The sequence below is a fragment of the Zea mays genome, chromosome 5, assembly GCF_902167145.1.
Source record: "Zea mays cultivar B73 chromosome 5, Zm-B73-REFERENCE-NAM-5.0, whole genome shotgun sequence".
In the NCBI taxonomy this organism is placed as follows: Eukaryota; Viridiplantae; Streptophyta; class Magnoliopsida; order Poales; family Poaceae; genus Zea; species Zea mays.
In genome coordinates this window covers 167,505,975-167,519,983 of record NC_050100.1, presented here as the reverse complement: position 1 = coordinate 167,519,983, position 14,009 = coordinate 167,505,975, and the positions used below count along the sequence as shown (strand labels likewise).

The 14,009-nt window shown below is 42.4% G+C and overlaps 1 pseudogene; it reads right to left on the bottom strand.

The window, feature by feature from the left end:
* Positions 1–2,977: 2,977 nt before the first annotated feature.
* On the bottom strand, positions 2,978–7,382 carry LOC103628654 (11-beta-hydroxysteroid dehydrogenase A-like; annotated as a pseudogene).
* Between the last annotated feature and the right edge of the window lie 6,627 nt (positions 7,383–14,009).

Genomic DNA, 14,009 nt, shown 5'->3' with positions numbered 1-14,009 from the left:
AACGGTGGACCACTCGGCGCGTGGGAGGTGAATCGCCAGATCGCGCGTATCCGCCGCATGGTGGGCCACCTCGCGCTTGGAATATTTTAATCGTTTCTCGGCAACGAGCTCACGGAAGGTGTTTTTCGGACCTTCGGCATTCCGAAGCCTTGGAGATTTTTTCACGGATCAAGCTCGTTACAAAAAACGATCTAGCACCGCGAAGGGGCTACTGTTGGGGGTCTGCTTCGTCGCCGAAGGTCCTGTAAGAAGAAACACCTTCAGAAGATCAGCACAGAAGTAACGCCGAAGCTACCATCCAGGGAGCTTTGGCATAGCGACACGACTTGAGACGAAGGGTTGCACCGACTTAAAGATGAAAAGACCGATCGGTCCATGATAATTTGTGTCATGATTATAACTAGTTGTAAAGGACATAAATGTAATTTTGACCGGGCTGCGTCCCGTGCCTATAAATAGGTGAACAGTATCCCCGTACTGTTCACGTTGGCTTGTATTCGCTCGTGCGTCACGCTTGGACCTCTACCTTCTGTCAAGCCGAAGGTATCAATGTAATTCAATATTATTCTTATTCGTTTATGATGATATAATAAAGATATGAAAAAGACCATATGATTACTCATGTTATTTTTCATGTTTCATATGCTTTTCTTTCATTAACATATACTGTGATGATGAAAGTATGTTCTTCACGACCTTCGTCCGAAGATCGTTATATCCTAAGGGAAATAGTGCTTCGAAGGACGAAGAGCTTTAACCGTTAACCTCTTTTTTGTGTTGCCTTGTTCTTAATTCATAGCATTTGAGAACAAGTCCCCAACACGTTCCAAATTGAACACAATGAAATTCGATTTACTATAAATATATGTATGTTTACTGTATATGTAGCCAAGGAAACAATGGTTTTTACGAGTTATTTTAACACATCGATTAATTAATTGTACATTATTTAAACATATAACATGCATTCCATTAATTGTACTATCTTAAATTATGTTTTAGAAGCATTATAAGTTGTGGTACAAATGAATGATCTTTGTGTTTGTACAAATACAAATATTGAATATGCGTGTCTGTTTGTGCGTTTGCAGGAGAGAGCAAGATCCTCAAGTTCTTGGAGACGGCCACCATCATGGTAATATGTGAAGGGCATACTTGAGGTGCCCCAATCATCTCCATGTGTTTGCTTCCGCTTTAGTTTGATTGGTGGTGCTGCTCGGAAGTATTATCTATTATCCACAATTTGTATCTTGGTTAGGGATGGCAATGTGTAAGGTACCCAGTGGGCACACGAAGCCATACCCATACCCACTAGGAAAAAATTGACTCATACCCATACCCACTACCCATCATGGGTACAAAATTACGCCATACCCATACCCACCATGGGTAGCGGGTACCCATCGGGTACCCATACCCATTAACATTACGATAGACATGATCATTTGAATCGCAATAATAAGTACCACCATAACAAATGTATCGAACCCAACATAATTTTATCACAGGTTCAACAATATTCAACATTAAATGACAACATTATGCCTTCAAATCACACAAAACATAACATTGATTCTTAGGGTTAGCAAATAGCGAGAGCAAATTCATTTTATATGAGACATATAAATCCGGATCCACGTGTCATATATTAGTGGGTTCCCTATCGGGTAGCGGGTATGGGGCAACAGAGAACATACCCACGCCCACCGTACCCGATGGGCATAACAAATGACCCAATAAAATACCCATGGGTATCAAAATCCGCCATACCCGTGCCCTAATAGGGTTTTTACCCATCGGGTTTCGGGTTTCGGGTACCCATTGCCATCCCTAATCTTGGTGCCTGGTGGTAACCTCAGTGAGAGGGGACAACAACACAAAGCCATATGGAGGGAGGTGTAGTATCTAGCGATTTTGCGTTTCAGGTTTATCATGACAATATTGGAGATTTTGATGGACATGAAGAGAAGGAAAGAACACAAGTGCAGACCGAGAAAATTATTGACGCGTTGTGTGTGCATGGGTGGCCTAGGGTAGTTGGTTGTGGAGCAAGATAGAGGTCGCAAATATTTTACAAGTATCCACAATCAACAGCTGTAGATGATGGATGTCAGAAACAAGGGCGCAATGCATATTGCTAATGTTTAGTTTTGGGGAAATTTGGATCCATACCATTAAAAGATCACCACTTTGGATCCATACCATTACTATCTCACTTACATGTGGGTCCACATGAGTCAATGACATGTGGGGTCCATGGTATATATCTAAAGTTTGGATCTTTTAATGGTATAGATCCAATTGTTCCTTAGTTTTGTTGTATTCTGTTCTTGTGTAAACTTGCTAACTACTATTTACATCCGGGCCTTATACACATTATATGTTTTTTGTGCGGTGCACTTGCATTTGCCCCTATTTCACTCACTCTCTCACCTGTTTCTTTTTATGATTCTCATCTGGATGTACCATTGAACACAAAGACAAACAAACGCAAGGGCATAAACATTTCATCAAATATTTTATATGTTGTTGCAACGCACGGACACCTAACTAGTAAAGATCTATTTAAGAAAATTTCTATTGGATCAAGCCTATTTATTTTGACATGGACTGGGCTACGTTACCTTTTGTGATTCTCCTGATAGGGACAATGCCCTACTTAAATTACGGACATGGTCAAGGTAAACTATGACACATGGGCGGCGAGGGGAAAATGTACGGACAAAACCGACATCTCGTGGAGATCGAGCAAGAGCATCATGGACGCAATGCGCGTCCTTCTGAATTGTTTTGTGACCACTATATCGAAGTTGTGTATCTCTCTCACTCTTAAATTACATAAACAACAACCAAATCAAATTAGTGAAGGATCTCTTTGACGACAAGACATCACTCGCTCTCCGCTCTCGAATGAATCACATAAACTTTGGGTATGCATGTACCAGGGCCCTTTGCAGCTCTCACTGAACACTCGTGATCAGTCCTTTTTGTGACGAGTCCCCTCCTCCGCCTTGATGCCCGGACGATGCCGGAGCGACGACGGCGGGTAGAAGCGCTTGGCTCCGGTGGCGTCCAGCATCCTCTGGCTCAGCGGCGGCCCCCCGTCTCTGGCGCTGTACAGCGCGTGGGACTGACAGCTGAGGACCTCGGGGGCGAGGCAGGCGACGAGCGGTACCGGCCGGTACAGCGACGGCCATGTCACGTACCAGGCCCCTCTCTGGATGCCCGTCCAAGGCTACCTCGCACAGTCGCACAGCTTCTCCACACGGGCCACTGGGAACACCCCGATCTGCACCTGCATGCAAACGACGTATATATATATATGCATGTCCCTGGCTCACGTAGTTTTTTTTTTTTTTTTTTTTTTTGCAACTTACATCTCTGGCCTCCAGGTCAATGGCGACCTGGCCGTCTTTCTGGATAACCTTGCCTTTGGTCATCTCGGACTCCACGAATCCGGCCGTCAGTATAGTCACCCCAACCTCCGATCCAAGCTCGGATCTCAGTGTCTCGTAGAACCTCAGCTGTGCTGCCTTGGTAGCCTGTTTGTGTTGTGCACACATAACGACAGAATTTAATTAATTAATATTTTCGAGAGCCATTCTGGCGTTTCTCTATTTTCTGAATTAGCTACTACTAGGTACTCATACGTACATACTCTTCCGTTGTTCGTTGCTTACATTGTACAGGCTCAGCCGAGATGTCGGCGCCGTGGCCGCCGTTGAGGAAGTCACGACGAGTTTTCCTCTGCTGGCCTTGAGGTGTGGCAGCGCGTAGTAGGTTGGGTAGACAGAGCCCCAGAAATTCACATCCTGAATGGACGCATGTGCATATATGCATGTCAAAAACGTATCGGCTCCGTTCTTTCTTATTTATCGTTATTAGTTAAAAAAATAAAATAGCGGACGATAATATTCGAGAACGGAGGTGAATGTAGTATTTAATTGATTTACCATCATTTTGTTGAACCCAGTTATGTTGGTCACTTCGTCGAAGAAGCAGCTGGACCAGACCCCGGCATTGGCGACTAGATGGTTCACTGACAGTGAACCACACACACACAAATTAATACAGCGACGCAGACAAGAAAATCAGGTCTCAGCTGACCATGAACAGGATGCAGGACGGATAGAGACAGAGACGGTCTCGTACGTTTACCGAAGTGAGCGACGGTGTCCTCGACGGCACGCCGCGATTGCTCGGCGTCCGAGACGTCGGCCGGAATGACAAGAACGTCCGGCGCGCCACGCTCCAGGGCGGCCGCCGCAACGCCCTCCAGCGCTTGCTTCCTCCGGGCCACCAGCGCAAGGCACGCGCCTTTCTTCGCGTACTGGTACGCAAGCTCCTGCACAATTGATCCCGTGTACTGATTACTGAGTTAATTACAACACCCCGCCTAGTCTGTTCCTATACAGTCAGAGACGGTGTGACGTCTGTCGTTTGTTGTTTCCTCAAATGTTTTGAACTGTGCTTAATTATATCACGTAAATGTCGATCTTCCTTTGTTTCAGAATCGGAATTGGCCTTAATTTTGTTTTGAATCAGACTATCTTATGTCTAATTAAATTTATATAAAATTACAAATATTTATGATATCAAATAAATATCATTAGATTTGTCATCGAATTTATTCTCGTAGTATATATGCCAATTTGGTACAATGAATTTTGATATCAATCTCTAGAAATCTAGTTGAACTTTAGATGGTTTGACTCGAGGCAGGACTAATATAATAAATTTCTTTCTAGGACATTGACAAGTACGGGTAAATGAGATATGGACACACGTTTATCAACTTACTTCATGTTTAAGAGTCGACATGCGAAACATTTGTATCAGTTTGATGTCATGACACTAGAGACCTCTCTCTATAACTACTAGACAACCTGCTTGTCTTCTTAGGGCAGCGCTTGAAGGGGGTAACGGGTCATTAGGCTATCTACATACTACAACAGATTTTCTATCACATCCTCTATTTCATTCTCTATTTTAAACTTCTCTCTGCAAACAGTGCCAAACAGTACCATTTATAGTTCTACGTCCCCTATATTACACAGTCTACCAAAGACAACCTTGGGACGGTGGTAAAAAAGGTACAACAATCAATAGCTCGAACCCTTATCCATAGTGGATGTGTTTCTCAGTCTCACGGATGGAAAATTGAACAAATCCTTTTTTACATCTACAATGCTATCCGATTCTCCCCCTAATTTGATTTTACAGAAAAATGTTATGAATGCCTCGAGCGAAACATAACAACCACATATGGAACTTGGTGATGGAGATCACCATGATAAATGACCACTGTCTCCCATTTAATATGATTATCTATGCTATTTTATTTTTCTATCATACTATTCATACATGAGCTAAATATGATAGTTAAATTCTCTTACAAGGTGTTTGGATCTATTCATCTCGAAGGAATTGGAATTTACTTAATAAAATAACCTATTTAGTTTGGAATTTGGCATTCCACCACTTTCTAATGTTCGGATATAAGTCTATCTCAAATTCATGGGGTGGAGAATGGGAAATGATTTTATATATCATTAGAATTTGTTTCTACTCTGCAACTTATAGAACACTCTTTGGCTCACTCATGTAGAGTAAAAATGTAGCGCATAAATATCTCCGACACGTTGCTAATAATAGCATACAAATATATTTTTGCATAAAACTGAATTAGCTTAATTGATACGGGTCTAAATGAATTTTATTAGAAAAAAATTAAGAATTCATTTTGATGCTCTTCCTATTGCTATGCATATAATGATTCTAATCACCACTTGGTATGTATGCCAAAGAAGAGTGTCATTGATTACTTTAATCTAATATAGTGGACATTAGACATTTGCATGCATATTGTTAGTTTGCTTAAAGAGGCTACCAAATTAAATTTAGGCATTACACTATCGGACACATCTGGTTATCTTTTTTTTTTGGAGGTGGCACCAGCTAGCTAGCAACCCGGAGTCCTCCGTCTCAATCTAAGCCACACATTTTTTTTTCTCAAACTTCGCATAGGGTGGATTTGAAATCCTGACCTCCCTCTCGCGTACAACCTTGCATATCACTATATCACTATACCACTGCATCACTTGTTTCTATGTTATATTTTTTTCCTCTTCACATATTATAATAAATCGAGTGTAAATTGGTTGTATGTAGCACTATTTACATGGTGAAGTTTGAATATAGAAGGTGAGATAAGGAACGAGATATGATAGATGCTAGAGGTAGCCTTAATAAATATTCTTCTAGATCTAGTACCAGAGACCATGTAACTAGTATACTAAAGATTATTGCCTTTTCAGTCTTGGTTGTACCGTACTGATTAGAGATCGGGTAGTGTAGCTAATCGTCATTTCTGCACTGTGTTATTGAGGATATAAGTATCATCACCGTCTCTTGAAACAATGCCAAGTGGCCATCAACTCGGCAGGATTTGCAGACCTTGGTGCTCTTTGTGGCAATGATATATAGCCCAATTGCCCAAATTGACGGACACGGAGAAGTTGATGCCAATGCATGGGAGCAGGCCCTGCTGCCCATCTCAAACCATCTTTCTCGCTGAGCCAAATCATGGTGGGCTGTACATCTTTCTATGCAGGTCACTCATCACTACATGAACGGTTGCTTGGTTGGGCATTTCAGCAGCGGTCTGTCGATCTGCCCGGACCACCACACCAACTTTGCGTACATGCAATGCAATGCAGTGCAGATTTAATTTAACACTTCTCACTGCTCAAGAAGTTATATCCCATGACAAATCGTTGAGCACACAAAACGTCCTCGCGAACGGTCCGTCCGCGAGTGCGCAGAATCAGTTAGAGTTTCGAGTTTCTCGCGGTATTTTTGGCTAAAACCGTGGGATTAGCTCGTGAAATAACTTGTAGCGGATCCAGACATCCCCTTTATACAGATAAAGGCTACGACTGATTGACCCCTACAATCGATCAAATCTATTTATCAGTTTATCTTTTCATTCTTCTAATTCCTAGGAGTAGGAGTAATTTAGCCTTAGGACTAGATCTAGTTTAGTCTTCTACAACAATATTTACTCGGTTCTACGTCAATTAGAGAAGTACCATGCGGCCTGCCCACCCAGAGCAATCCATTGGAACTCTCCCCCTCCACAGGATATCTGCCCACCCGGATAGCACTGACACGAGCATTGAGTAGCAACTAGCAACATGCATCCGGATCCACACACGTACGGGACGGATCGGAGTTCCAGGAGCAGACTGGTCCGGCAGGCACAGCTGCTCGCTCGCATTCGGCCGGCGTCGCGTACGTACCTGAGCAGCATATGCATGTGCATGATGATGTGTACGTACGTTCTCGTCGTCCTTCTTCCTACCCGGCAGCATCGTCGCCATCATACCGCCGCCTGCAGGTACCGATTCCAGACGGCCACGTTCACAACAGTGCAGAAAACTCTCACGCGCGCACAAAAAAATAAAATAAATCTTGACGTATGAATTCCATCGTCTGTCGTATCGAATGATTCGTCCGCCATGCCCATACATAGTGTACGAATCATTAGATACGGCAGATCGAATTTATACGTCAAGAATTTTTTATTTTGTTTACAATGGGTATGATAATTTTTTTACAGTGCCGATATATATAATAGAGGGAGCTAGACAGACAAGAGTGTCAAAGTTTTGGCCGCTCTATAGTATAGATGTCCAAACGGGCCACCCGGCACGGACCCGGCCCGAACCCGTTTCGGCCCGGTACGAATAGGATCGGGCCAGGCACGGCCCGTTGATGCTTCGGGCCGGGTCGGGCTGGCCCACGTGCCTAGGGACATGCCCAAACCCGGCACGCACAGGGAAAAATCGTGCCGGGCCGGCCCGTTGGCCCGGTGGGCCTCAACGGACCGGGCACTGGCCCGAACCAACAGTAGAACGGTATATAAATACATATATTTAACAGAATTAATCATATATAATAACATATTATTTATATATATTAAGACAACAAAATATTTATGTATGCATTTTATATTTATGTATGCATTTTATATATGTTTGGCCGCGTATTTAGTATTTACATACTAGAAGAGAATTAAATGTATTTACATATTTAGTATTTACATAAATATGCGGGCCGCCGTCGGGCCGACCCATTTATCGGGCCGGGCCGGGCCAAAGCACGCGGGCCGCCGTATGTGCCCATACCCGGCCCGCTAAACGGGTCGTGCCGGCCCGGGCCCGTAACCGACCGTGCCAGGCCGTGTTTGGACCGGGCTAAATTCGTGCCGTGCCACGGGCCAAACGGGCGGCCCGCACTGTTTAGACATCTATACTCTATAGTAATATATCAATCACGTGCGCGTACGAGATTCCAAGCTGTATGTCGTATAGAGGACTGCAAAGCAACGACGACAGATTTCGTTTCACAGGGTTGTTGTTTCTTGTCTCATCTGAGTTCAGAAATATATTCGTTTTCAAATGATTACGCGTGCACGCACACGAACAGGTTCGTATCATACCAGCAGTGTGCTACAATTACGTTCAATTTTTTTACCAGTATACTACAAAACTTCAATTTCATACTATTACATATTCCCAGCTAGAGATGTCAATAGTTACGGGTACGGGTAAATAACCGCAGATAATTATCCATTAGATATGAGTATGGTGGAATCTGGTATCCGCGGGTACGATTATGGATATAATAAGGTATCCGTGAATATTTTTTCGCGGTATAGATATCCAGTATCCATACCCGTTACCCAATAGATATCTGATATGTGGGTCATCCGGATTTAATATATTATCCTAAATTTTAATTTTGCAATTTTTATCTATGACATGTTGATTGGTGCTGAAATTATCATTTGATCATGATAGAATGATAATTATTTTTTTCAAATGTGATAAAATTGTTGTTTGATGTTGAATGCTAAAATTGTAGTGGACGGGCGGCTAACAGGTATCCGCCGGATAGCGGATACCCGGCGGGTACGTGTATGGGTAGAGATCCATACCCACGAACGTTTATGAGTATAGATATGGATTGAGTTTTGTCTCACGGATACAGATTTGCGAACTATATATCCGCGTACTACCGACCTGACTGACATCCCTATTCCCAGCTGTAGGTTCGTGATTTGGCTTGTCAAGATAGAACCAGCGTAGCTAGCGATGTCAGGTTCAGTATGGCCGCCGGAGTAAAATCCCAGCAGTGACACATTTTGCCAGCCTAGTTTGGATGTTTTACGATTGTTCAGAGAAATTTCAGCGGTAGCATATCAGACTTATTTCAATAGAGAATGACATCTGAGGCCTATTTGACATTGACTTAATTTCTCAATCAACGCAGTGTGAAACTAGACCCGAGAGTTTGAGGCATGAGGCAGGTCATTATTTGACGCTGCTCCAGCGCACTTGGGCACGACTCAGAAGATAAAAACTCGAAGCACGTCCCAACATAAAATATGTTGGACCATACATATATATCAGCAGAACACGAATGTTGGGCTGGTCCAACATAAAATATATTTTTGGACCATAAAATATGTCCGACACGACACTGGAACGGTCCGTAAAAACACGACACTTCCACCGGGCCGAGAACGAGGAATTTTGAAATAATTAACTCTAGCGTGCAAGTCGTCGCTCGCTTGCCGCCCTCGTATGCAGGGATTAAGAGCAACTCCAACAGTGTTCCAAAAAATCTTTCCCCAAAATAATTTATTGCAGTTCTGCTAAAATTTTATTTTCCCAAAATCAGGTTGCCCCACAACAGATCCCCAACAGTACATTCCCCAATACTTTTTAAACTAGCCACATCAGCACATGTGAACTCTACCTATCACCAATCTCATCTACGAATATCATCCATTCAATCACCGTCATGTCCATTAGCTGTTGATCTCTTTCTTTCTCCCTCTGATTTGACTCCGGGCGCTCTGCGTTCCAGCGTGACGTCCGTGATGACTGACGAGGTGCACAACATCGTAGACTCGTAGTCCTCAAAAGCCTCACACATAATCGAGTGCTCCAGCAGCGATCGATGAATTCTCAATGTCCACGCTTCTCTGGAGCTTGCGCTTGCTGATGGACTTGCATGCGGGGTAGGGTGAATCGCACTTTTCACGGACGATTGGGGAGGATGAGAGACGCGAAAATATGTGCAAGGAGGATGGAGTTTTTCAGGTACCTCTATTTTTTCGAAGAATTAGAGAAGCTGTTGGAGTCCATATTTTTACATCTTTCATCGTAAAAAAAGTTTTAGGAGCAATAAAGGGGAACTCTTGGAGTTGCTCTAAGAGCTCAGGGTGAAGGTGGATCGCCGACTAGAGACTGGGTGGCTAGAGGAAATGCTGGGCCGGCCAGCGCTACTGTCCATGGACTCGGACAAAACTTTATGTCAATGTATAGGCAGATGATCAGATATTTTCTTCTTAATAAGGATGATCAATATCCTATTACTTAACTCGGCTTCAGAAAAGTATAGAGATGAATTAAGCAACTCAATCCTATATAATTCATCAAACTCTCAAACCTCCTTGAACATAAAAAAAGTCCTCCTGATTTGTAGCCAAAGTTTAGAGAATGTCAAATCTATGGATAATATGCTTAATCAAAAACTCAATTACCTCTCTGTGCGTCATGCTCTTCAAGGCAATGACTTCAATTCATTTGGTGGAATAGTCGGTAGCGACTAATACAAATTGATGTCCCTTTGACGACGAAGGATAAATCTCGCCCACAAAGTCTAAACCCCAGCCTCTAAAGGGTCAAGGCTTGATGATGGGATGCAATTTGACCGCATGAACGATGTATAAATGACCGATTTTTGATACACTTGACATCCTTTGTAACACTTAAAGCCATCAGCAATCATATTTGGCCAATAAACACATGCCTTCTCAAAAAGACACTTCATCATTGTAGCCGATTGGTGAGTACCACAAATACCTTCGTGTACTTCGCCCATGTCTTATATAGCCGATTGTAGCCATGATGGTTTGTGTCTAATTGTCATAAAAAGAGTAACTATAATAGTTCCCCTCATAATTGTGGGCAATGCCCAAGCCAGCACGACCTAAGAAAAGCACAACAAACTCTATTGTCGTGCTAGGCTTAGATTTTAAGTGTCTGGTTTAGCACAACCCGACATGAAATTATTAATGGTCGTGTCAGCACATATAAGAGACTGAACTCACTAATCCCCCCCTAAATTATATAATCAACCACCCAATTCAAGAAATTTAAACAAAACAAGTAACTATATCAACTATACTATATGAGAGGATGAACTTCCCAACCGTTCTCGCACTTAAATGAGTGAAATCTTTAACAAATTCTAGTAAAAATTGGGCAACACTACCCCTCTTTGAAGCTTATGGTACCATGAACATAGATCCTCTGATTTATTTTCTAAATTCTATCACCTTCGTACTATTATATCACAGACGAGAGGATGAACTAACTAATTTTCCCCCTAAATTATACAATCAACCACACAATTGATCAAGAAAGCTAAACAAAGTAACGGTTAGGATTTATGGGCTAGGCCCAATTGAGAAATTCAATGAAATCCCAGGAAAATCTCAAAAGCCCATATATGTGTATGGCTAGGGAATGGTGGAACCAATAGTGCCATATTGTTAGTCCAAGTGGAGTGGAACTAGTTTAAATATGGAGGTCACACTCACTCACCAAGTCATGGATGAGAGGAGAGAGTGTGGAGAACCACAAGCGCGCGCTCGCCTGGCCTGGCCTGTGAGGGGCGAAGGGCGCGGGTGCAACACATGAATGGTCCGCCAAAATCCGGCCTCTCGCCTTGCGGGGGCGTGGCTTCCTTTTGTCGTTTTAATTTTTGGTTGTTTGGCTGTTAAGTTTAGAATCAACCGATCGCTATAAAGATCTAAACTGAACACGAGATTTTCGCGTGCAGATCGGATCGCAGATAGCTATCGGTTCGCGGACTCGGCCCTATATAAGGCGCCTGGCAGCTAGCATCAAACTCATCCCAGTTTTCGCTTTCGTCTCTGTTCACAACTGCGCCGCCATCATAGTTCTCTTCATCCTGTCCGTCGACGTGCATCTGCGATCAGGAGAGCAGGTCTCCGGAACCCTTCGTCTTCGAGATCCTGCACCGGGAGATGACGAATAAGGTTTTTGGGAAGCGTCCTCACGCGACTGCTCGCGATCTTCTAGTCGAACCCTGCTGCGTAGACGTCATCGGCCCCGCTGCTTCGACGTCGTCGACTCTGCTGATTCCGGCCCGTGCCATCTATCAGTATGTCTGATCAGTACGCATTATCTGATTTGACTTTTTTACTTCAGTTCTTCTGATTTGGTCATGATTTATATTCGGAATTTAATCTGGAAATTGTCTAATTATTCAACAGTAACTATTTCAACCATAGTGTATGAAAGGATTAACTTTCTAACATTTTGTTGCACTTAAACGAGTGAAATGTTTAACAAATTGTTGGGAAAATTGGGTAACACCTCTCCTCCTTGAAGCTTATGGTGTCATAAACAAAGCTCCTCTATGTTTTTGGCACCAGCTCGAGGAGGGATAATGTTTATAAAGCATAGGAACATTAGTACCGATTGGTGTTTACAACCGGTTCTAATGTTAAGTAATTAGTGCCGGTTTAAACATATCAGTATCAGTTGGAGACACTAACTAGTACTAATGCCTTCTATGGTGGCGTGGCTGTTAAAACCGGGAAAATATCCTATGCAATCACTTATCCTGGTGCAAGCATGCAATCAAGCGATCTGGTGCATCCGATCTAGATCTAATGATGACTGTTATTTTATATTTAACCCCTTCCACCTAAAACATAGTACCTATTTTACTTTTAACCCCTTTCATATGAAACCGTTGGATCTAGATTGGATGCTCTGGATAGTTTGATTGCACGCTTGCACCAAAATGAGTGATTGCACAGGATATGTCTTAACCAGTACTGTGTAGTTTTATTGAGTACCGATTCTAAGTGAACTGCAGGTACTGAAGTTCTAGCACGTAAGCTCCGTTTTCAGGCAGTGCATCATTTGAGTCAAGTTTGATTCTACCCCTTCTATCTTTTTTTGCATTTAAAATTTATCCTCAAATAAGTATATATTTATTATAGACTAGTCAACTTTAGTAATTTTATTTAACTAGGACGATATAATCATTGCATTACTGAGGCATCTTTTGTAGAAGTATATAGGTAATTTTACTATAGTATCTTTAATCTGTTCAACTATATATATATATATATCTAAAAATGTCACTAGTAATTTTACTACTGTACGTTGTATGATAGAGCGAGTATATATCGTCTGCAACTGCAAGGCTGTAAGGTTTTGCACGTACGGTGCCTAATGACCGAAACCGGAAGCCGACCGACTCCACAGGTAAATCTTTGGCAATCTGCTAACGGCACCGAATGGCCGGACCACGCAGCATGCTGTCGCTGCAACGTACACGTACGTATTCGTTCCATAATGAAGTACTATACTATAGCCTAGTCAGTTGTCGGTTTTTATATTCAAATTATTTATAATAATATCTATTCTTGGTTAAACATAAATGGTTATGCTTTTCAATGGTTAGAACCTAGATGTGTGGGAAGGGAGTGTTATTCTCTTTCCGATGTATACAATAATTTATTTTTATAAATACATACATATATATATATATATATATATATATATATATATATATATATATATATATATATATATATATATATATATATATATATATAGGGAAGAGGTAATGGAAGCCCTAGGCTTCCGTTAGTGGGCGAAGCCCCAGCCAGGGAGACCGATCGGGTCGCGTTCGGCCCACTGGACGCCAGCCTGCGCCATTTATGCAAAGGATAACCACGTATCCCGTCTTACACGCGACATGCAATTACGCAACCATAAATATGTGTACAAATATGCATAACTCATGCATAAATGGAATCTTTGCATGCCAGGAATCGCGCGCACGAATATTTGCATGTGCTAGACGTTTACGACTGCATAACGTTATGA